A 23,073-nucleotide genomic window follows, 5' to 3' on the forward strand; every position below is an offset into this window, starting at 1 on the left:
ATTTTATCTATGGTTGATTTCTTGTATGGTTCTTTCATATACATATTGCAGAGATAGTGTATCAAAGTATGTTTGTATGGAGACCATCATTTATTCAAATACCTTGAGTAGGTTATTTTCTCTTTCTGGCTTCTTGTTATGGGTTCCTTCCCTTGTGAATATACCTTCCATTTTCTTTATTGTTTAGACTCATAACCTAGTTAAGCTCTTGGGTTCACCTGAGGTGATCAATCAACCCTAAGATAGTCATTGTATTTGCTTGCACACCATGAGTAAAGGGATCACTTATTTAATGTTTGTTTCTCATTATTTACATTGAATGGAAATAAAGGATGGTTAGGATGCATCTCTATCTCCTTTCTCTCTCTTTTTATTCTTCTTTATCTTCTTGCAAGTGAATTGGTACACCAAGAGTTTACATGAGAATAAACCCCAATGTAGCACTCTTTCCTTTTGTTAATTCACTATGATATTTATTTGTTTGGTAAAGAATTAGGAAAACTCAACATTAATGACAAGTATATATAGTTTTAATCCTCACATAACCAACTATATAATCATAATTAACAATGTGCCCTATTTCCCTCATCCTCTTTCTTTCTATTCTTACCAAAGTTTTTATAGTTTCTCTATCTCCTTTCTCTCTATTTCTATTCCTCCTCACTTTCCTACAAGTGAATTGGCGCACCAAGAGTTTACATGAGAATAAACCCCAATGTTGCACTCTTTCCTTTTATTAATTCACTATGATATTTATTTGTTTGGTAAAGACTTAGGCGAACTCAACATTAATGACAATTATCTATAGTTTTAAGTCTCACATAATCAATTATTTAATCATAATTAACATAATGCCCTATTCCCTCGTCCTCTTTCTTTCTATTTTTACCATAGTTTTTATAGTTTCTCTATCTCCTTTCTCCCTCTTTCTATTCCACTTTACTTTCCTGCAAGTGAACTGGTGCACCAAGAGTTTACACAAGAATAAACCCCAATGTAGATCTCTTTCCTTTTGTTAATTCACTATGATATTTATTTGTTTGGTAAAGACTTGGGAGAACTCAACATTAATGACACTTATCTATATTTTTAAGTCTCACATAATCAACTATTTAATCATAATTAACATAGTGCCCTATTTCCCTCGTCCTCTTTCTTTCTATTTTTACCATAGATTTTATAGTGTCTCTCAAAAACTAGATGGCAAGTCAACTTCCCTTTCAAGCACGCAAGCTCAAGTCTTCCTTCTTACGGTAGTTTGGTGCGTCACTCTAACCATGATGTGTCATATTGGTGATTACATTGGGTCGTTCCCATCAACCCCAAAATTTCTCAAGTGATGTGCTTCTATGGTCTATCCCTCATTCCTTGCCATGGAAGGTACTCTCTCTTTTACCTTTGCCTCATAGTGTAAGGGTTCCCCTTCCACTTCCTTGGACTTATCCAAAGTTACTTCCTAAAGTAATTAATTTTCTTTAAATTCAAATCTCCAAGATGGATGTCGATAAGTTAGCACCACACCATTGACATGGAAAGTTGCACAATTGTTGATGTTTCTCCCATTGTTTGCCAATCAGTATTCATTTGATATGTTGGTCTAAAATTCTCCTAGGGACTCAAATTTCCAAAATGTCCTCATGTTCTTTCCCTAGTGCAAACCTACGCTCAAATATTGGGGGAGTATAACCTAGCCTCTCTTCCACTACCTCCCAACCTCTATAAGGCATCACTTTATCCCAAACCACTGGATATTATCCTTCCACCAAATCATCCTTGGCCTCCTTAACTCCTTTTCTCTTTCCTTGTCCCCTAATTTGGTAAATTCAACCCCTTCTTTCAACCAAAACCTCAATTCTCCCTCCATCGGGATGCCACAATCCATGGCTATTATTCATTACCTATTTGAATCTTGGGACCAACCTTTTGTTGTTCTTTTAATGTTAAAATTGGGTCCTTGAGCCTCGAAACTTTGACAATGCTTCCTTAAATTTACAATTTAACCGTGGAAATAGGCCAAGCATAAATCCACCCATGATAACATGTACCTTAGACTCAACGAACTTGAAACCAATCATGCCCTCAAAACTTTATAAACATGAACCAAAGAAATGTCAATGTTATGGCGCATTCAAAACCTTATAACATGCCACTTCAAATCTCAATGCCCCCTCCAAGTTGTCGTCCTCATCCAAATATGAATTCAATAATCTCACATCTTCTAGCTATTAATTTAACATCCCAATAAACACACAAACTCAAAAATAAGGGTCCATACCAACAACATCACAACCTTTAAACAATGATTTATCCCAACAAACACACAACCTCTAAACCAAGGGTTCGTGTCAACAATGTCACAAGCTCAAAACTCAAGCTTTCAAAGAAATTGCAATCCAAGTTCAAATATATTAAACAATGCCCCCCTCCCAAACCATAACATGGTTCCTCAATGTTCGTATAATTGAGGAGGCGATGGAGGGCTACCACCTTCAAAGAATGACAATAGGCTCGCTTTGAACAACTTCCCAAGCCAAAACTCAAACAATTGAAGAGGAAATATATACACCGCCTCCAAGTATTATTTTTTTCACCTTGTCGGACAACTTTTCACCCCCTAAACCATAGAAACATGAATTTCCTATGTTTAGTGCAGTTCCATTAGCGAGGATTCTAGTGCTATATTTCAGCATTTCCTATCACAAATGTCATGTGTTTACATGACAATAATACTATAGTAAAACCATTTTTCATGATCCTTGATGTGAAATTCCCTCCCTTGGTTCTAATGTTTATAACATTTCCTTGAGTGATATGTTTATAACATTAAAATCTTCATCTAGCAATTCATCAATAGTTTAGGCTACCTTAACCAATGAATCTCCTTCCTTGCATTATTCAATCCTAAACAAGAATACAAGAAATCTAGTTTTGTCTTTGTTCACAGACAATGTAAATCCCTACATGATTCCCATGGCCAACCTTCTTAAAAATTTACCCCCTTCAACTCTACATCAATGGACTATGTTGAAAAAACAAAGAAAATATCTACATTTAGTACCCTCTCATGATTGAAGACATAATTGTCTATCTTATCAAAATTGAAAATACTCATGTTAAAGCCTTCGTTGGTGAAACTAAAACCAAAACTTCTAAACCCACAATTTCAAAAAAGAATGCAATCAATTATATTTTCTCTCCTCTTTGTCACTTATTCTATGCCAAATTTCTCAGGGAAGCTCTGCCTACCGATTTTTTCCATCTTTTCTAGGGCATTCATGTCTCCCTAAAAAGTTGAAAATGCCTCCCAAGGACTCACCCTCTTGCTTTTGTTTTACCTAGTCCATCCAATTCACTTTTTATCACCTATCGTCTTAGTCATTTTCCATCTCCTCACCACCTTCATTGGCTCAATCTCTAGTGAATTATCCCCTTGGGTTAGGTCCAAATTTAAGGTAATTACTATTCACCAATAATGATCAATAAATAAGTCACCTTTCACTTCCTATTTGAGATGAAAACCTTGGTTGAATCATTCATTATATCATGATTGATGTAATATTTATCTTGCCTTGTTGGCAACGATTTCCTTTCCATTTTTATTCTATTGTTTATTGCATTTCCTTCATCATCTCTTACTCCTTGTTTCTCCTAGTACCTCGTATTTGCTAACCCCCTTTATCATTTCCACCTTATATTTTCTCCCTATTCTAGCCTTCAGTTGTAGACTCCTAATGGACTAGGGTCTGATTAGCTTCCTTGAATTTCTATGGTGATCACCATTAACCATACATGGATGATAGTTCTCATCCTCTTGTCATCTAGATATTTATAGAAAATGGTAAATTGAAGTGTATTATCAATCATCCAATGATTTGGGGGTTGGCTTGGATTCTTGGTTTTTATTGTTTGTCTTTGTATGTCGAAGGATTGAGTGACATTGTTCACAGATTTTCACTCTCTCTTTCTCTCATGTACTTTCATTTCTACTCCCTCCCTAATTTTCGTGAGGTAGTGTGTGCCTAATCTCCATGTTCCACTTGAGGCAATTTCCCCCTTTCTCTTATGCTTTAATATTATTTAGTGCTCTCCCTAAGAGTGGGTGTTTCCACTACCTTGCTCGAGGTAAGCTTCTAACATTATAGTGTAGGTACATGGATTCGGTTAGCATAATTGCTTTCGCACTTCACATACATCATCTATAACTTGCATCAATAGGCTTCCTCATATCATCACCAACATTTAGGTTAGTGCAAGTATTGTGCTTCACACTCTTCATTTTTTACATTGGATTTAGTTTTATTTTCAACATATGCTTTTATATAACTCACATTATCCTGTAATGTGCCTAAGTGGGTGTAACCACCCCTTCCCACATTTACCCAAATTCACTGGTCTTCTAGGGTAAACATGAGACGAAGAGTTACCATGACATGACCCAACCTCCAAGCTTCAATTATGAAAGTGCACCGACAATTGACTTCTCACAAACATCACTCAGGGCTATAGGACACTCAGGGACCAAAGGACAACCCCAAGTGACCAGACCTTGATTTGGGGTTGCTTTTCTCACATCTTAAGCCCCATATGCATGCACATCAAGGCAAGGGTGAAATTATAGGGCTCCAACCGTACGCACGACACTGATTCCATGCGGTTATAGACCAAAAACTCCAGTTCAAAGGGTGCGATCCCAAGATCTGAGCCACAATTCCAGGCCAACCTCCAGACCACTGCCCAAAACTTTCTAAGACTTTCCATAATCATAAATAACATAATGATAAAGCTAATCATACAAAACTTGAACAAGAACTAGACCCATTGATGCATAATCCATAACAAACATTTTGTCAAACACATGGCAAACATGCAAGGTATAGGTCATGAATGCATATATGATCATAAGAGTATGAGATTCATATGAGAATGACCAAGAAGGTTATATTCCCTCTACACATAGTTGCAACAACACTTATTAGTACATACATTCATCATTCAATCAATAACTAAATTATTCATGACAAGAGCCATAGATGGTACACATCATTTAACCAACATATAACCAGAAAATAACCGACTTAGAAACCATGACAACTCAGCCATAATATCACCAATATACTACTACAAATGCTTATAGATCACAATAAGGAAATGTATGATACTAACATAGGAAAATACAACTAAGTCAGGGACTTCCACTTACTACCCGACCATAGGTTGGGTTGAACCAAATTTCTATTTAAGTCAATCACCCTCGTGCCATATTTCAAGCATGAATGTGGGATCTCATGGAATAAACCAAGACAAAACCAAACAAGGGCTTCTAGAGGCCATACCACCTCAACCCTCATCCACAATGATTCCACCTCCATAGTCGGACATCACTAACACTAACCAGATTAGTCTCTACCCAAGTTGTCTAGGGCTCCAGGAACTAGTAACTCAACCCACAACCTTCCAAGGCTCCAGAGCATTTGTCCAACCTGGCTCCAGGGACTAGTAACTCAACCCACCAAGGGCTCCAAATCATTTATCCCAACCTAGGCTCCAGGACTAGTAACTCAACCCAAGATATTCTAGGGTTTCCAGAGCATTTGTTCCAACCCACAACCATGAAGAATTATGAGCACCAATAAAAAAACAATCAATTGGAAAACCCACAACACCATGTTATCCAGGAAATGGCAAGGCATGGCTAAAACCATTGTCAATCCAAGTAATCCTCCATGCTCATGACAACACATAACTAGATAATCACATGCATATCCCATGCATCCAAAAATTAATAGGGAGATCATACATGCAATATTTTACCTGCAAAGTAATCCAACTGTAGTTGTTGATCCACCTATTCCCTTGTGATTTCCTGCTTTCCTTTCCTTTCTTTCTCCAATCCAAGTGAAACTAGAATCATCCAAGCATGCTCCAAGAATGCTTTACGTGTGCAAGAGTATGAGAGAATGGGAGAATAAAAGAGAGCTCTACCCAAAATTTGTTAAAAGGCTAGCAACTGATTCTTAGAAGCCTTTTTATAATTGAGGCCTCTATTTTCTCCATTTTCCCTTCAATTTCCCTCACATGCAAATATGTGAGCCTTCATCTTCCTTTTCTACTATTTTCCTTTATTTCATAAATAAAATGTCAATTATTGCCACTTTGCATTTGCCAATTTCCATAGCCATAAATTAATGACCAGTGATACCCATCATTATGTTTTTCCCAAGATTCAACTTGGAATATGTGTCCCATGACCTTGGCCTTATATTTTATTTACATGAAAATCAACCAGGGGTTGTTACAGTGGGAACTCTCTCTTAGCATTCTCCAATGAGTTGCTACATTGGATTAGTTACACTCAGGTAAGTGTAGGGATCACTTTATCTCTCACTATTTTATTTTCTTTCTCATTTTGACATCACTTTTCAGAGAGAGAGAGAGAGAGAGAGAGAGAGAGAGAGAGGGAGAGAGAGGGAGAGAGAGAGAGAGAGAGAGAGAGAGAGAGAGAGAGAGAGAGAGAGAGAGAGAGAGAGAGAGAGAGAGAGAGAGAGAGAGAGAGAGAGAGATTTATGTTATGCATTCATCTAGTGTGACATTATCTTAAATACAATAATATCATAGTGTTTGATTATGGCACCACTCTAAACTATCAATGTGTCAGTGTAATGTTTGTACACATAATAACTTATATATTGTACATGACTGTATAAATTTTCCATGCTCACTCCTACTACTTTCTAGGTATAGACGCTTTTATAATATACACAAAGACAACAATCGGTGTGGTCCTATTCTTGACCTAGAACTAGCCAATGATGGACAAAGGTTTATCCACAAATAGGAACATAATGACCCTTACTTGATGCAAGGTTGATCCCAACTACATCATGATTTATGATTTTTTTTTGTCGGATGGTTTGACTCTACTACTAATACTACTAGTATTGATAATAATAATAATCCAATTGAAGGTTGTACCCTGACAACAAGATTAATCGATGTATGAGACAATTTGTTCATGGGACAAGGGACTTCCTTTGGTGACAATTTGATTGCTTAATGTACGAAGGTGTATCTATCCTACCCAACCCCCACCCAACTTATATTCAAACTTGTGATATTTAAAGAGGAAACATGTGTTCTTAACCATTAAGTCCATTAAATTTACTCACATGCTACTTTGTTTTCTTAGCACCATTATATTGCTAATTGACATTTTCATGTACATTTATTGGGTCATTTTGAGTGGGTCTACCCAATTTTGAAATAGTTTAGTGGTTACTTAACAACACATTTTTTTTAATAAAATTCCCATAACCTACATCCTTTGTCTATATTAATAGTTAAAGGAAACACTTTACTTGGAAAAATATTCTTTGTAGCCATGTTCACGCCACATCTTTGGATCTTTTCAAACCTTGTATATATGCACAAATAATATTCTATGACTTTTTAAGTTTTTTCAAGTTTGCAACTTAGTTATTCAATTCATATCTTCATTATGCACTTTTTGCATTTTCCCTATAGAGTTATATTACAAAATCATCATATTGCCATTGTGCTCTATTTTTTAGTCAATAACCATTATTTGTTATTACCAAATGGGTCCAACAATCCTTGCAATTCTTTACATGATCCCACTACACTATGAAAACCCTTAGATGTTGCACAAAATAATTAGTATAATCCCTTTCAATTGTACAGATCATATGTGCAATCTCTTTGAAATTGCACAGACCATGCAATGCATTCTCTTTGCAATTGCAAGCACCTGTTATCTGCTAATTTATAATGCTCTTTGTTGTTGTTATTGTAAACTCTATGGGATGTTTTTCAAAAGACCATGTAACTCTATTGTGGAAGTAGGTGCTAACCTTCCATGCTACTCTAAAAGTGTTTACACCATGATTGGGGTGCTTCATGATATTTGGGTACAAAGTGTATATTCAACCCCTGGATGATCTAAGATGGTTTAGCACATGAGAGATAGTCTTGGATGGATTTTAATATTTGAGATAGATTGTTCAATGAATGTTTGACCTTAAATAAATGTTTCCCATTGGTGTTGGAGTTCAATTAGCTATTTCGTCGATGGCATTCATTAGGCTCCCATGAAGGATCCACTTGCTTGAAGGTCATCCTATGTTGATGAAGGGTGTGTAGCTTAGAGGAGGGCAATAGGGTCTAATTGACATGTGGAAACTTGGATTTATGGTTGAAGGAGTGGAGCTAGGTCGAGGATGCTAAGGTTTTCTATAATATTCTTGCAAAGGTGGCCAATGTAGTGCAGTATATTGATGAATAGGATTGGTGGAGTCTATGGAGGCGTCTGACAAAGGCATGTGGACTTCCCTCACATAGTTACATTACATTGGAGGCATTATTGTGTAAAACATCACCTTGGAGCATGATACATGTACTTTATAGTGTGGTGTCTCACTCATGTTTGCCTACAAGTGCTAATCATAGGTTGCTTGTTAGGGCTTAGGCCCACATCATATTGTTTGCCTCCCTTACCTCTCATACAAATAAAGGAAGAAGAGAGTCATTCCATTCGTGTATGCTCATTCACTTACTTTTATTCACCCTTGTGATGAGATGTGACCTAGAGAAGAGTGCAAACTAGCCCCTCTCTCTATATACTATTCATATGGGCTTGATTTCTCTTTCTTTTTCTCCCTCTCTCTTGATTCTCTAGGGTTTATCAGACTTCTTTGAGTATCTTGAAGCCTCTTGGTAGTCGAGGGTTAGGTTTTATCCCTTGGAGATTGGAGATCAGAGCTTTGCGATAATACCCTAGGGTGGAATTGTAAAGAAGACGTGGATGCCTTGTCTTGGAGGATGTATTTGAATGATTCTTGTATGTTGGATTTTCTTAGTTGTTAGGGTTTCATTAATTTTCCCTAGATAGGGATTTATTGTTTTTCCATAGCTAGGGTTTGGAGAGTTGAGAGGATTTCTAACAATGTCGAGAGAAGGATATGATATGTGCATGTACTTCATCATGAGCATAGTGATGAACTTTCTAGTTCTCCAAAACTTGTGCAATTTCCATATTTGATTTTTAACCATACATGTTATTTATGCATTGTTAACTACAACCATACATGTTTTGTTGATTTCATATACTTAAAAGGGAAATCGTTAAGTTATTTGACATTTAAGTGAAGAATATAAGGGGTTGATTTTACTCATATCATATTGTCATTGTACTATTGTTATATTTGTGGTGAAAGGGTATTTTCAGATCTAGTCATCAATTGAAAAGTTGCCCTAAAAGGGATGGAACTTATCACTTTGGTCTGGTATCTTTCTCCTTGAATTGCTAGGAAGTTTAGCCTACTTAGAAGTGAACCATTGTACTCTTTCAAAAAAAAATGTACCTCGTTTTACAACATCCCTAAGGCTGAAAACTCATAGGGTTGAAATATCAGAAATCTTCTAGGTTGAAGTTGAAATTTCTATTATCAATGAATTTTGAATGCTAAGAAATTTCCATATGAGGGGATCCAACGAAGAGGGAAATGTTTTAAGGATTTAACAAGATAGTTCTACAATTACAAAAATTATTGAAGACCTATATAATCAACATGATTTTCCCTCATAACTCATACAATGAATAAACACTCTATTCCAATAGTTACTTAAAGTGATGAAAACACCATTTTTTAATATATATAAGTAAATTTATTTACGTGGGTTCTTGTATATATAAGTTAATAGTTTTATAATATGTTTGATTTGAAAATATTTATGGCATTGTATTGTATACATTGTGCTCTATTTTTATTTTTATTTTATTTATTTGTTTTTACATTTACAATGCTTTCATCTTCAACATATGTTTTTATGTTGTTCACATACATCTTAAAATTACAACTATAACACACACTCTTTCTTAGCATGCTCCAACATGTTGTCGCATTGCATTCATCATGATTAGGTTAGTGAAAGGATCACTTTTATCTCCCTTTTTCTCTCTTATTTCAACATTTACTTTATGTGCTTTTCATGGTCTTGCTATTGATTACTTGTATAATAACTATACTTGTTTGCCTTTCTTCCCCTTCTCAATATCTCTTGCTTTTCATGCATTCATCACTTTTCTTTATCTTTTGTTTTTCTACTTGTCATCATCGTGCCCATGGAAACATTTGTAGTTTCACTTTTGCATCAATATTAGGGCATGTGGTGGACCTCGAGACATGTGAGAAAGAGGGAGAGAAAGAGAGGAGAGGGAGACTTGTTAATGGATATTTTTGGTTACTCTTAAGTGTAATTATTGTATACCATCTATTATATTATCAGACATCACGCATTTGGAGACCTTTATTGTATTTACCTCCAAGGCTTACTTTTGATCTTGAATGCAATCTTATATTAGTGTTTGATTATGTCAAAACTTTAAGTTATTGACATGTATTGTATGTATATTTGATAACTCACATGTCGTCCTTTACATCCACTGCCCATTCCTATCAATTTGGTGATATAACCTTGTTTCAAGCTCTACCTTTAAGTCATTTTCATATATAGTTTCCATTCATATTTAACTTGCTTTAGACAATCCTAAAGCTACGAAGGAAGGACATGTTATAGAGATGGGTGAGTTGTTGGTAATAGAAAAGAGCATTGCCATAGTTTCCCCTACCCACTTTGTACATGTCAAAATTATAAATTCCAGCTCTTATTTTTACTACTTTTGAACCACAAAAACCTCTAGAACTTGCACAAAATTTAATGATGGATGAGTTCCTATTATTTTTACATAGAGATAACTAATTATAGATGGGTGTTTTCCACTAATTAGTAACACAATGACACCCCCCCCCGATCTAAGGTTGATTCCAACTTCATCATGATTTATGACTTGCTATGTGTGTCAGAAGGTTAGAATTTATTACTATGTTTACTGATATTCTAGCTTGTTTTCTTAGTATCATTTAATTCTCAAGCGACAATTTTATTTATATTTCTTAGGCGATTTTGGTAGTGGGAGCCACCTAATTTTGGACTATTTTGTGATGGTTACTTAGCAACACACATTTCTTGATGAAATGCCCTTCATGTACATTGCTTATATTAATAATTAAAAGAAACATGTTACTCAAAGAAATACTCTTTGTAACCAAGTTCCTGACTCATATTTGGATCTTTCTAGAGCCTGCTTGTGTGCCAGATCTATAATCAATACTCATTTTTTATTTTTATTTTCAAATTTGCGACTTAGTTCTTCAATTTGTATTTTCATTATGCGTTTTTTACATTTTCCCTCTATATTTATCATGAGATAATCCTATTGTCATTATGTTCCATTTTCGAGTCAATAATCATCACCCATTACTATTGAACAAGTTTCAATACCCCTTGTAATTCCCTACATAGTTCCACTACACTATGCAATCCCTTGTAAATTGCATAAAGTAATAATTATAATCCCCTTTCAATTGCATAAAACACACAACATGTTCCCTTAGCAATTGCACATACTATTCATGCACTAGTATAAATTGATTGCCCTTGTTATTATTGTAAACTATGTGTATTGTTTTTCATTAGACTTGCACAACTCTATTGTAGGGACTTTCATGAAGGGGAACATTTCTCAAGGATTTAGCAAAATAGTTACATTATTACAAAAAAATAAAAATTGAATGCTTGCAACTTCATTGTCAACAATAACATGATGGTCACTCACATATAATGTAAGGAATGAACATTGTGTTCCAATAATTGTGGACAAAACTTCAACAAATGGCCCCACAAAAGATTTATGATAAAGATACAAGAACTTTTTCCCCGAGGAAAATACTTATGATTTTATTCATCGTGAAACAATGGAACAAAATCACATTCTGCATATACTAAAAAGCATTATGAAATATATGCCTCATAACTTATGCACAAAAAAAGAAAAGATACATATGTAACATCGAAGTTAAGTGTGATAATAATAACTTAACTTCTCTTTCTTGTCTTTCTTTTTCTGCACTTTCTTGGTGGCCACCTACCTATTCCACTTGGATCCCCCACTTTTTCTTTAAATTTTTTAGTTTCCTTAGTTGTAGCACAATTTACTATTTTTGGCAATTTTTTGGGTCCTAAACTTCTAGAGCCGTTTTGAGGCCCTAAACGACATTTTTTTGGAAAACATGCAAACATGAGATTTTGATTAATGTTTGCAGCTAAAAGTTGTAGTCCTCGGATAAATATTTCTAAAGAGGTATTGTGCACGTCAAACAAAGATCGTATGCCAAAGTTACGACCCTGGGAAGTTGATGTACCAATTTACCCAAACGGGGCCCATAGTTTTGGTGCTTCATCTCCTAGGGTTAGGTTTTTTGATGTTTATGGTTTTCCATTATTTCTCAATAATAAATAGGCCTTCGAGTCTCATTATAACACAATTCAGAGGTATGTAGCCGCCACATCTCTTCTTAGAGATATGCTACCATCGCCTGAGCTAGTTTATTTCCAGTCTGTTTGTAAGCATATTTCAGTGCTTTGATATTAATGAAATGAAGCGTTATTTCTGTTGCACTCTGTATTTGTGGTTATATATGTATTTTGTTGCATTCTTGTTTAAGTTCAGATTATTTATTGATCGTGAAACAATGTAACCAAATCACATTCTGCATATGCTAAAAAGCATTATGACATATATGCCTCACATATTATGAGCAAAAAAGGAAAACAAAACAAAAGATACATATGTAACATCGAAGTTATGTGTGATAATAATCACTTAACTTCTCTTTCTTGCCTTTCTTTTTCTGCACTTTCTACCACCCCTAAATTTTGATCAACTGGAACCATTGCTAGTTTGCAACTTGTTGTCTTTGCAGGGGATTCTTTATCTGAGTACGAACTCTCAAAAACATGGGATCTCTTTGTACCCCCCATCTTGTTTTTTGTAAGTGGCTCATTTTATGCCTTTTCTGGTGCATGGATCTCTTGAGGTTCAACGTCATTCTGCATGTGGGATATGAAGACATATGGGTCTATGCATCTACTCCTACATGGTTAGTTTGGTTCTCCATGGTTTCCTCTTCTTCTTCTTCTTCTTCGAGGTGAAGATCAAAGGCCTGCCATCCTTTTCGTTTATGGGCCTACCTCTTTTTCTTTTTGGAATCTTTTTTGTTGTGGACATGTGTTCTACAAATGTCCTATTTGAAAGCATGTACGACATCTTAATGTCGTGTTCTTGTAGTCTAATACTTGGGTCCAATGTAAACTTTTTTCTTTTAGTTGAATGTGATCTGATAGAGCTTTGTTGAGGTTTGTCTCAACGCAGATTCTGGCGAAAGTGAAAATACCTTTCTATGTTCTTTCGCTGTCCCTCTTTTTGAATTTTCCCATGGTGTTTCCAATTTCCTCTAGGACCTTCTTGTGCCAGGAAGGGATGGGGGAATTTGGTATTCTCACACATACTAACATAGTTGAGATCACCATATTTATGGCATCAAAATCTGGGAACCATGAGATGATGAAGAGCCTAGATCTTCCCCAAAAGCAAGGCCCATCATTTAGGACATTCTTTATATCTTTCTGTATATCAAATTAGACAAGAAAGAACCCTTTGGAACATAAATAGATGTCATAGTTGGGAGTCTAGGAAGTAAATATCCACTGGTTTAAAGTATGAGATCTAGGCCAAAATCAATTGAACCTACATATAACAACCTTGGATTGGAGAGCATAAAACAGAGAATTTACATTTTAGAAGATTAACCTCCTTGGTTGGTACTTGTTCCATTTGTTCTGCAATGTAGGGTCTTGGGTTGTATTAGAAGATTAACCTCCACTGCGTTTTTGGGATCCTGATGCTCCACCACACAGCCTTAGGTTCAGAATAATGGTAGAGTTCCACGAGATGTAGTAGTCCTTCATCTTAGAGGAGTCTCGAAGCATCTTCCCTCCAAATAACAGGCATTGAAAATTTGTAGAGATGTTCGACCCATTCTTGATGCTTTTTTTTTCTCAGATTTTCGACCAATTCTGAGTCCTCAATCAGAAGAGAGTGGAATTCCCATTGATATTTTTAATGAAAATTTGAAATGTTTCATTCACCCACTTTGCTTGCCTTTTGTCTAGAACAAAGATGGGAAAGTGAGGGGGAATCCCTTGAGAAAAAGGATCCCACATGAATGCACGCAACTTCATTTCCACGGACATCATAAGGAAACGAGTAGAGAAAACGCAAAAAATCGTGATAGAAAGAAAATGATATTCATATGCCAACCTAGTAGTGCTTTCGCATCGCGAGCATCCCAAGCTTACTGAACCTTTGCAGTTGAAAGTAGTTTGTTGCAAAAGATAAATCACTCCTCAAAAATCCCAGCCTGTAGCGACCATTGTTTATCGCCATGTTGTAAGGTGGGCTTGTCATCTGTGCTCCTTAGCACACCTTCTTTGTATGATGTGGTCTCATAACCAGCGACTATGTTAATAAAAAATTGCAGGAAGAACAAATCCTAGAGCATCGTGTGAAATTAACTTAACAAACTCCTTAAACAATTTCACACAATCATAAGCAATGGTGATTATTACTTCTATAGGGAAATTCAATTGATGTTTTCCCAAACCTTTTATACTCATTAGTGCTCAATACATTGTTCTTGAACCTATTGTTTCAACTGGCTACATTCTTATAAAGAGTAGCTTTGTTACAAGTAAACACAAGTGGTAATGATCTCATAAGCCAACATGAGAACATAAAAACCTTAAATTGAACCCATTTTGGTTCTAATAATTTCCTAGGATCATTCCCCTTCGGAATATCTTTGGGTGCTTGATAATTTGATGAGCAGGTATGGGTAATTCCAAGAAGCATGGTTTTCCTTGAATAACGGTGATAAGTTAACTAATAATGATTGTCTAATTGTTGATTTGATCGCTAAATTATGATAAATTTTCCCAATATATTAAAAAAAATGAGTTATCTTTAGTGTGACTTTTTGGAAGCTTTTCTGGTGGATTTTTCCAGTCTAATTTTTCTAAAATCCGACAGGAATTCATTGAAATCACAAGTTTGATGGGTAACCCCTACACAATAGAAGTGCCCTAGGGATTTTTCAAGGTGTTAAATCCATATATATAATTAGAAAATTAGTTTAAATAACACAAATCAAAATTTCACCACAATTTTTTTGGCTAAAGTTCGATATCACAAATTCCAAAAAATCATACTAAAAACAACTCAAAAATAAAACTTTAAAAACAAAATATTATTTTAAATTATAAACTTAATTGAGAAAGGTATGGCATGATTTGATATTTGGGACCCTCAAATTGGAAAAAGTTTCCCTCTGTTCACGTAATATATTTTAAAAGTTATTTTATTTTGTTGCGTTGTTTTTAATAAATTAAAATTAAAACTAAATTGTTTTTTCAAAAATTAAATTAAGAGTTAATCCAGCGAAATTCATGTATCCTTATAAATATGCCGACTGCATAAACCAGTGAAGTACATGCTCTTTGGGTCAACGGACATTGGGAATTCCATCCAGTAAGAATGTAGGCACGTTTATTATATTTTAAAAAGGATTAATTTTTGGATTATATATATGTTTAGTTAAAATATCTTAATATTTTTTATATTTTATTTTTTTATTTTCCAAGATGGTATTAAAAGCAAATTTAGAGTATAAAATTGGTTAATAATCTAGCTTGAATTTATTATAATCATTAACTTTTTAAGAGTTAAACATATTATTTATGAAATTTGAATTTAAATAGGAAGAATAACAATTATTTCTCTCGACAACTGAAACTAAACTCAATCAATTTCTTCTCTACATAATGACACTGTTATGTGTGTTTATTTTGAAATAGGGCTTACGAAGTTTTAATTTAATTATTAATAATTATTAGGTGGATGGTAGGGATTTAATTTCCACTAAATATTTTTAATAGTAGTTACAGATGAAATATGGAGATTTATCTCAAAAATAGTTGTGACCTTTCAATGTTGTCAATTAAATTGATTAATTAAAAAAATGCCATGTGAACAAGTATCATATGAAATAAGTCATGGTTTTTTGGGCATGTGGTGATGATAAATCATGATATTGGCCCATAACGCGGAAGCCGAGTGGAAGAACGTGGTGAAAACAACCAACCAGTGACGTTTTTCTTCTCAATACGCCAGGTGCCAAGCCTATAGCTGTATTCCTGCCAACAAAGGTGCGCACTGATAGACTGCTATATCTATAGATCATCTGCATGTCAGTAGTCGTTTTTCCTGTCTGAACGTGGCGCCATAAGCATCGCTACCACTTGACTTGCTCATGCCTCCATACACCTGTAAAAATCTTTCCTACATAGTGTGTATGCTGTTTTTTTTTCTACAAATCACCTCCACCAGCATTAGTATTTTTGGCTTGGCCTTAGTTATCCTACGCCCTTTGGCGAGGGATAGCCTCTGCTTTGCGGCTTGTTATATCACACTCTATATTCATGGAACTTCTCATTATCCTGGCTTCTTTTCGACGTTTATACGCCTATATCAAAGCCTTCTGTTTCGGGTTTACTGGCTTTCCTGCGACGCACTTCCCTCGGCTCCGGCTCGGAATTAGGTCAGTTTTTTTTGTTTTGTTTTGTTTTTTTTTTTTCGAATCCTTGGAATTACATATATATAATTTTAGATATTTTGATATATATTATCTAGAGTTTCTATGCTCACAAGAAAGATAATGCAATGCTCATTTTTTCGTTCCTACTTCCTATCTGTTTTTCACGTTTTGGCATAATGTGCGAGAGATGGGCTATTCATGGATTACTCTGATGAAAATCATATAGAATTTAGGAACGGACTATCTGTGTTTCTATATGTTACCGTCTTACAATAATTTCCCATGATCTGGTCTATTTTTTCCAAATGTTTTTGGTTTCCTATGAAGAATTTCAGGAATTTTGTTGTTATCTCAAGGCCATGCTCTGATTGTCATTTTAAATTTGGCCCTTGGTGGTGCATTTACGAAGTTTGTTGTTGTTGTATCATTTGCCCGGGTGCATCCTCTTAATTTTTTCACCCCCTTACCCTGTTGCCTCTGATTTCCCCGTTGCCGTGCTGGTTTTTCCGACCATTCTCCGGCTACTCCGTTTGAGGTTGTTCTGTAGACTGTCTTAATTCCTTCCTGTGTCCTATCTTCCTACTCTCGGTCAGTTTAGGAAGTTTCATTCAATGGGCTTTCAATGATCTGGAATCCGTAGACCGTCATATCCTCTTTCCTTCCCATATCCTCTAATTCTCGTACTCATAAGTACTGCCAACCCACACCTCTTCATTGACTATTTTTGGTCCTTTTGTCCTAATCCTTGCCTCTTTCTATCAATACCTGGAGGTATTGTCCGACATTTTATCTCCTCGACATATATGAGGTGTACTTTTTCTTTATTTTGATTGAAGACTATATCCCGAGGAGACTATACAATCTAAGTTTTGAAATCTTTGTCCTTTTGACCCGTGCCTTTATTTACTCCCATAGCTTGTCATCTCGTGGGAAGACGGACTACTTCTGCCTGATGAGATGGAGTTACTCCACATGGAATCCGACACATCGGATTTAGTAAAGGCTGCCATGGAGGCAGAAGCATTACACTTTGGCACTATTAAATCATCCTGCTGGCACTCCAAGCTGGCAGAGCACTTACAGAATTCCCAACAGGTTCTTGAACTGGATGATGCTCCCCCCTCAGTTCCCCGCAGGAAAGCCAATCATCGACCTGCTAAGATCACCCCTTCCCCAGTTGCGATTTGTTTGGACGGGATTATGCTGGCTGACCATATAGCAAGTTTGCAATCTCGCGCTCTTATTGGGAAATGGCACTTCCCTACCATGGATGATATCCAGATCAGGAATTGGCTTGGAGTTAGATGGCGGCCTCTCATTGGTTACACTCCGACCATTGTTTATCTGATGAAATACTGGTACAACATTCATTTTTTGAAAGTAAAGGACCTCAATACAGTTTGGGGTCTCCCATGGGTACACGGACGGAGCTTTTTGGCCCTCCATAAATGGTACATAGGTTTTGACCCTCTCAGGAACACACCTCAAAACAATTATATATGGGTCAAATTACCTGCTCTCCTTATCGAACTGTGGACAAAAGAATCTCTTGCCTGTATTGGAAATGCTCTTGGGAAGTTTGTCTGTGTTGACACTAGATGCCTGGGCGCTAAAGACAAAAGGGTTGCCTGGATATTGGTGGAGAAAGATTATAGGGGTGGTTTTCCGGACCATGTTGATCTGTTTTGGGGAGCATCATCTACCTGTCAAAGACTTGACTATTGGGGAGTCCCTTTTAGGTGCGTCCTCTGTCATAAAACGGGTCACCTCAAAGACAAATGTCCGCGGCATACAAATGAAAAGATGAGATATATGAATCGCAGAGTGTTTCAGAAATCCCAGTCCTCGTCTTCTCCGCTCGGGTCCGAGGATGATGCAAAGTACTTCTTCAAGAGGAATTCTCCGATTGCCAATATTTCCCCGGTCTGACCCCGTTTTGTTTCCACTTCCCGGGACCTGTCGGGGGAGATATTTCACCGTCCTTTCTTCTCCCCCAGAAAACAAAAATCTTACTCCACCTATATTCCAAGATCGAATTCGATGGATGACTTTCTCAACACGGGTGTTAATGTCATTTCCTCCCAACCGCCTCCTCCTGAACCGTCACCGAATATTCCCATCATATCGCCTTCACCCATTCCTAAAGAATGTTTCGATTCTAACCTGAATTCTAATATTCACATTGTCCCATCGTCCTCTTCATCACCTGTTAGATCTGGTCATGCCCCTCATATATTATCACCCTCTTCTTTTTCTCTCCATTCCCCGAACCGCTCCAATAAATCCTTTAAGGGTAAAGCCCCATTGATCCCGGTCTCTCCCCCTGCATCTCCTCTACCATCCCCCCCAAATTCTATGGGCAGCGACCTGGATTTGCTTCTACAGAGGGAATCTCTTTACCTGTTGCCCCTTACCATAAATAAACCTAGAATGTCTATTTCACTTGTCATAAGTCCCAATTCGGCGAAGAATATCACTGTTCACCGAAAAAATAACAGGGGCAACAGGCATTTCAGGGGGAGAAAGGGAATTTCTAAACTTGATTTACATGAATCCTCCTTAGTCAACATCCCCATTGCCAATCTTCCTGAAAGCGGGCCTCTTAGAGCAGTCATGCCCGGAAAGAGTGCCAAATGATGAACATTCTTTCGATCAACATAAGGGGTCTTGGAGCTGACCCGAAATATTTAGCTCTAAAGGAATTATTTCTGTCTTCTTCATACAGAATGATCTTAATACAGGAGACAATGCACGACAGACAAGACACTATCTCTTTTTTTAGGCGCATGCTGCCAACCTGGTATATGGCGGCTACGGAGGCGGCTGGTCTCTCTGGAGGCTTGACGGTGCTATGGGACCCGAGATGGATTTCGGCAATCATGTTCCGATGCCTAGGGGGAATCCTGATAATGGCTAAGCAAAGAGGCTGTGCGGACTGTTATCATATACTAAATGTATATGCTCCCTATAAAGACAGAGCAACATATTAGAATGAATTCCTTTCATCAGGTATTATGGAGATCGAGACGTTGCTCATCGCCGGTGATCTTAACTGCACTCTGGGACTAGATGAGGTATGGGGGAAGGGGAAAAAGACGGACCCGGTTGGGGAAAAAATCAGAGAAGCGCTGTTTCTTTACAACTTTGTAGATGTTTGCCCAAAATCCTTATCACCTACATGGGACAATGGAAGGTCGGGAGACGCCTTTATCGCAAAAAGATTGGACAGGTTCATTATGCATGAAAATTTAATGGAAAAGTTTGGTCTCCCGAGTTCTCATACTCTTCCTGTTTTTATTTCGGATCATCGTCCGATTTCACTGCAATGGTTCGATCAGCATTCGCGGATGAACTATCCTTTCAAATTCAACAGGATTTGGCTTGAAGACGAATCTTTCAACAAAATTATCTGCGAAACTTGGCAATCTAGTGATCTGTGTTGTGGAAGCTCCCTTTCGAAAAAATTGATTGGCAAGATGAGATGTCTGCGAACAAAAGTAAAAGAATGGCAGACCCTGAAAAAATAGTCTAGTCGTCTAGAACTACAAGAGATTAAAAAGGAAATAGAAATCATTGCAAAAAGTATGTCATCCCACTCCCTTTCATGGAATGCTTGTTCTCGGCTGTGGGAACTTGAAAAAAAAAACAGAAATTACTTTCCATTGAAGAAAGGACTTGGCGGTTAAAGAGCCGAGCCACATGGCTAAAGGAAGGAGATAAAAACACTAAATTTTTTCACCGTTTTGCAAAGAAAAGGAGGGCTTCCAATTCTATATGGAAAATCAAGTGTGAAGATGGCAGAACAGTGCACACACAGGAAGAGATCTCCAAAGAAGCGGTTAAACACTTTCAAAAGGCATATAAACAGGCAGGAACCAGAGAGATAAATAACATTATGTGGGGCATCGAACCTTTCCCAGTTATGTTCGATGAAGAGGATAATGAAAGACTTTTTGCTGCTGTAACGAAGGAAGAATTACTTACTGTTATGAAATCCTTTAAAAAAGATAAATGCCCTGGCCCTGACGGTTGGACCATTGACATTTTCACCCATTTCTTCGATATGATGAAAAATGATATATTAGGAATGGTGGAAGAAACCAGAAAAAGTGGCAAGATTAATCACTTCATTACCTCAACTTTCATAGCATTGATCCCAAAAAAAGTGACTCTTTATCTTTTTCCGATTACATACCTATATCACTATGCAATACCATCTATAAAATCATTTCAAAAGTTATTGTAGAAAGAATCCGTGGAAATCTCTCTCTTTATCTGTCAAAGGAACAACATGGTTTTCTAAATGGCAGGAATATTTTAGATGCGGTGGCTATAGCTCAAGAAGCTTTACACTCTATGCATACAAAAAAATTAGGAGCGACCATTCTTAAAATAGATCTCAGGAAAGCCTACGACTGCCTAGATTGGAGCTATCTGAGGTGTCTTCTCATAAAGATCGAGCTAAATGACCAGTGTACTAAATGGATTATGGCATGTGTGGAAGGAGTCAACTTTGCCATTCTCATCAATGGATGCCCCTCTACCTACTTCTCGGCTGAAAGAGGTCTTCGTTAGGGATGCTCCCTGTCCCCCCTTTTATTCATATTGGTTATGGATACACTCAGTCTTCATCTAAAAAGAGCTGTGAATTCGGGGAACATTTGCCCTCTTTACATATCCAGAGGATGCTATTTCTCGCATAACCTCTTTGTGGACGATATCCTACTTTTTGCTATGCTCTGTAGACAATATTGGCTTATAATGCATGAGATATTAATGTCCTTTCAAAGGGCTACAGGTTTATGTATAAACGAAGGAAAATCATCATTTCATTATGGGAAGGTCAATATGAATGAAATGGACTATATTTCTCATCTTTACAGAATTCAGGCTATTTCTATCAATGAAGGTATGCAATATTTGGGTTTCAAACTAAAGCCCACGGCCTATTCCATATCCGACTGGTCATGGATTATCAATAAATTTTATAAAAGGATATCGGGATGGGAATTTAAATGTTTATCTTTGGCGGGTAGGATGATCCTCTCTCAATCTGTACTTGCACAATTATTTGTTTATTGGGCACACCTATTTTATATCCCTTCTGCTATCATAAAAAAATTAAACAGTTTGATGGCCATCTTTATCTGGGGAGGATGCAAAGAAAAGAGGAAATACCATCTTACTAAACTAATTAACATATCCCTCCCAAAGAAAATGGGGGGCTGGGGTATCATGCATCTCCGCAGTTTCGGTATGGCCCTTCTTTGTAAATCTCTGTGGAGAGCAGTATTTGGAGACAGCCTTTGGAGTATTGCTATGAAAATGAAATATTTTGGGAATAAAGACATCACTCATTGGTACAGGAACAGATCATTTGGCCCTTGCCAAGGGTCGGCCATTTGGAGAAGTTTCAAAAAGGTTTCTCATTTCTTCCTTAGGAAGCTGATATGGAAATTACAAACCGGTAACAACATTTTAATTGGCATTGATTCTATCTTGGGTGTACAGGCCGGATCCCCCATCCCACAAAAAATTCTCATGTCCCTTCATAAAAAAGGATTGTTCTATTGGGCACAAGTCATTCATGGATGACAGAGACATATTCCAATTTGGAAATCGGCCATAGAGTTGGGCCTTGATGAATCTTTAACTGAAATATGGAACAAGACTATATGGGATATGAAGCACGCGGGGTTTTATAAAACTGAGGATAATGACAGCATTGTCCTCCAGATAAAGGAAGGAAGGTCCAATGTATTAGTCAAGGATATATATCTCTCCATGAATGAAAATCTAATGGACCCCTCTCGGAAAATATTTCCCAATCCCTTATGGAAAACAGCTTGTCCACTAAAAATTATTCTGTTTGCATGGCTAGTATTTCATGATAAAAATCTCACTTGGACTAATCTGCAGAAAAGGAACTGGCACGGGCCAACCAGATGCTCAATCTGTCTATCAGATACAGAAGACAACATGCATATTTTTCTCAACTGCCACATCACACAGATCCTATGGAATCGTTTGGCTTCACATTTCGGTTTTTCTGTCATATCACACTCCTCTATAATGGATGCTCTTCAATGGTGGAGTTCCCAGAAAATCGAATGGAGGCCTATTCCGCTTATTTTTTTCTGGTTCGTCTGGAAGTGGAGAAATAAAAGGATATTTCAAAATGGCAAGGAGGATTTTGGGCATTTATATGACAAAATTATCCCCTTTTATTTAACAATCCTTCCAAATACTTCCCATCATATTCAATCTCAGCATTTTTCTTCAACAACTATACAGCTCTCCATCCCTCGGGCACATTTCGATGGTGCATCTAAAGATGGAAATTGTGCTTGCGGTGTATACATTTATATTGCAAAGGACCTGCAATATTATATCTATTGGAACGGTGGACGGGGGACTAACAACAGAGCTGAGGCCATGGCTCTCCATGGTCTTCTCATTTTCTGCACTTTTTTGGATATTGGCCCAATCCAAATCTATGGTGACT

Source organism: Pinus tabuliformis, chromosome 3_2 (genome assembly GCF_031772625.1).
Source record: "Pinus tabuliformis cultivar Carrire ecotype Pingquan chromosome 3_2, CPIR1, whole genome shotgun sequence".
Classification (NCBI taxonomy): Eukaryota; Viridiplantae; Streptophyta; class Pinopsida; order Pinales; family Pinaceae; genus Pinus; species Pinus tabuliformis.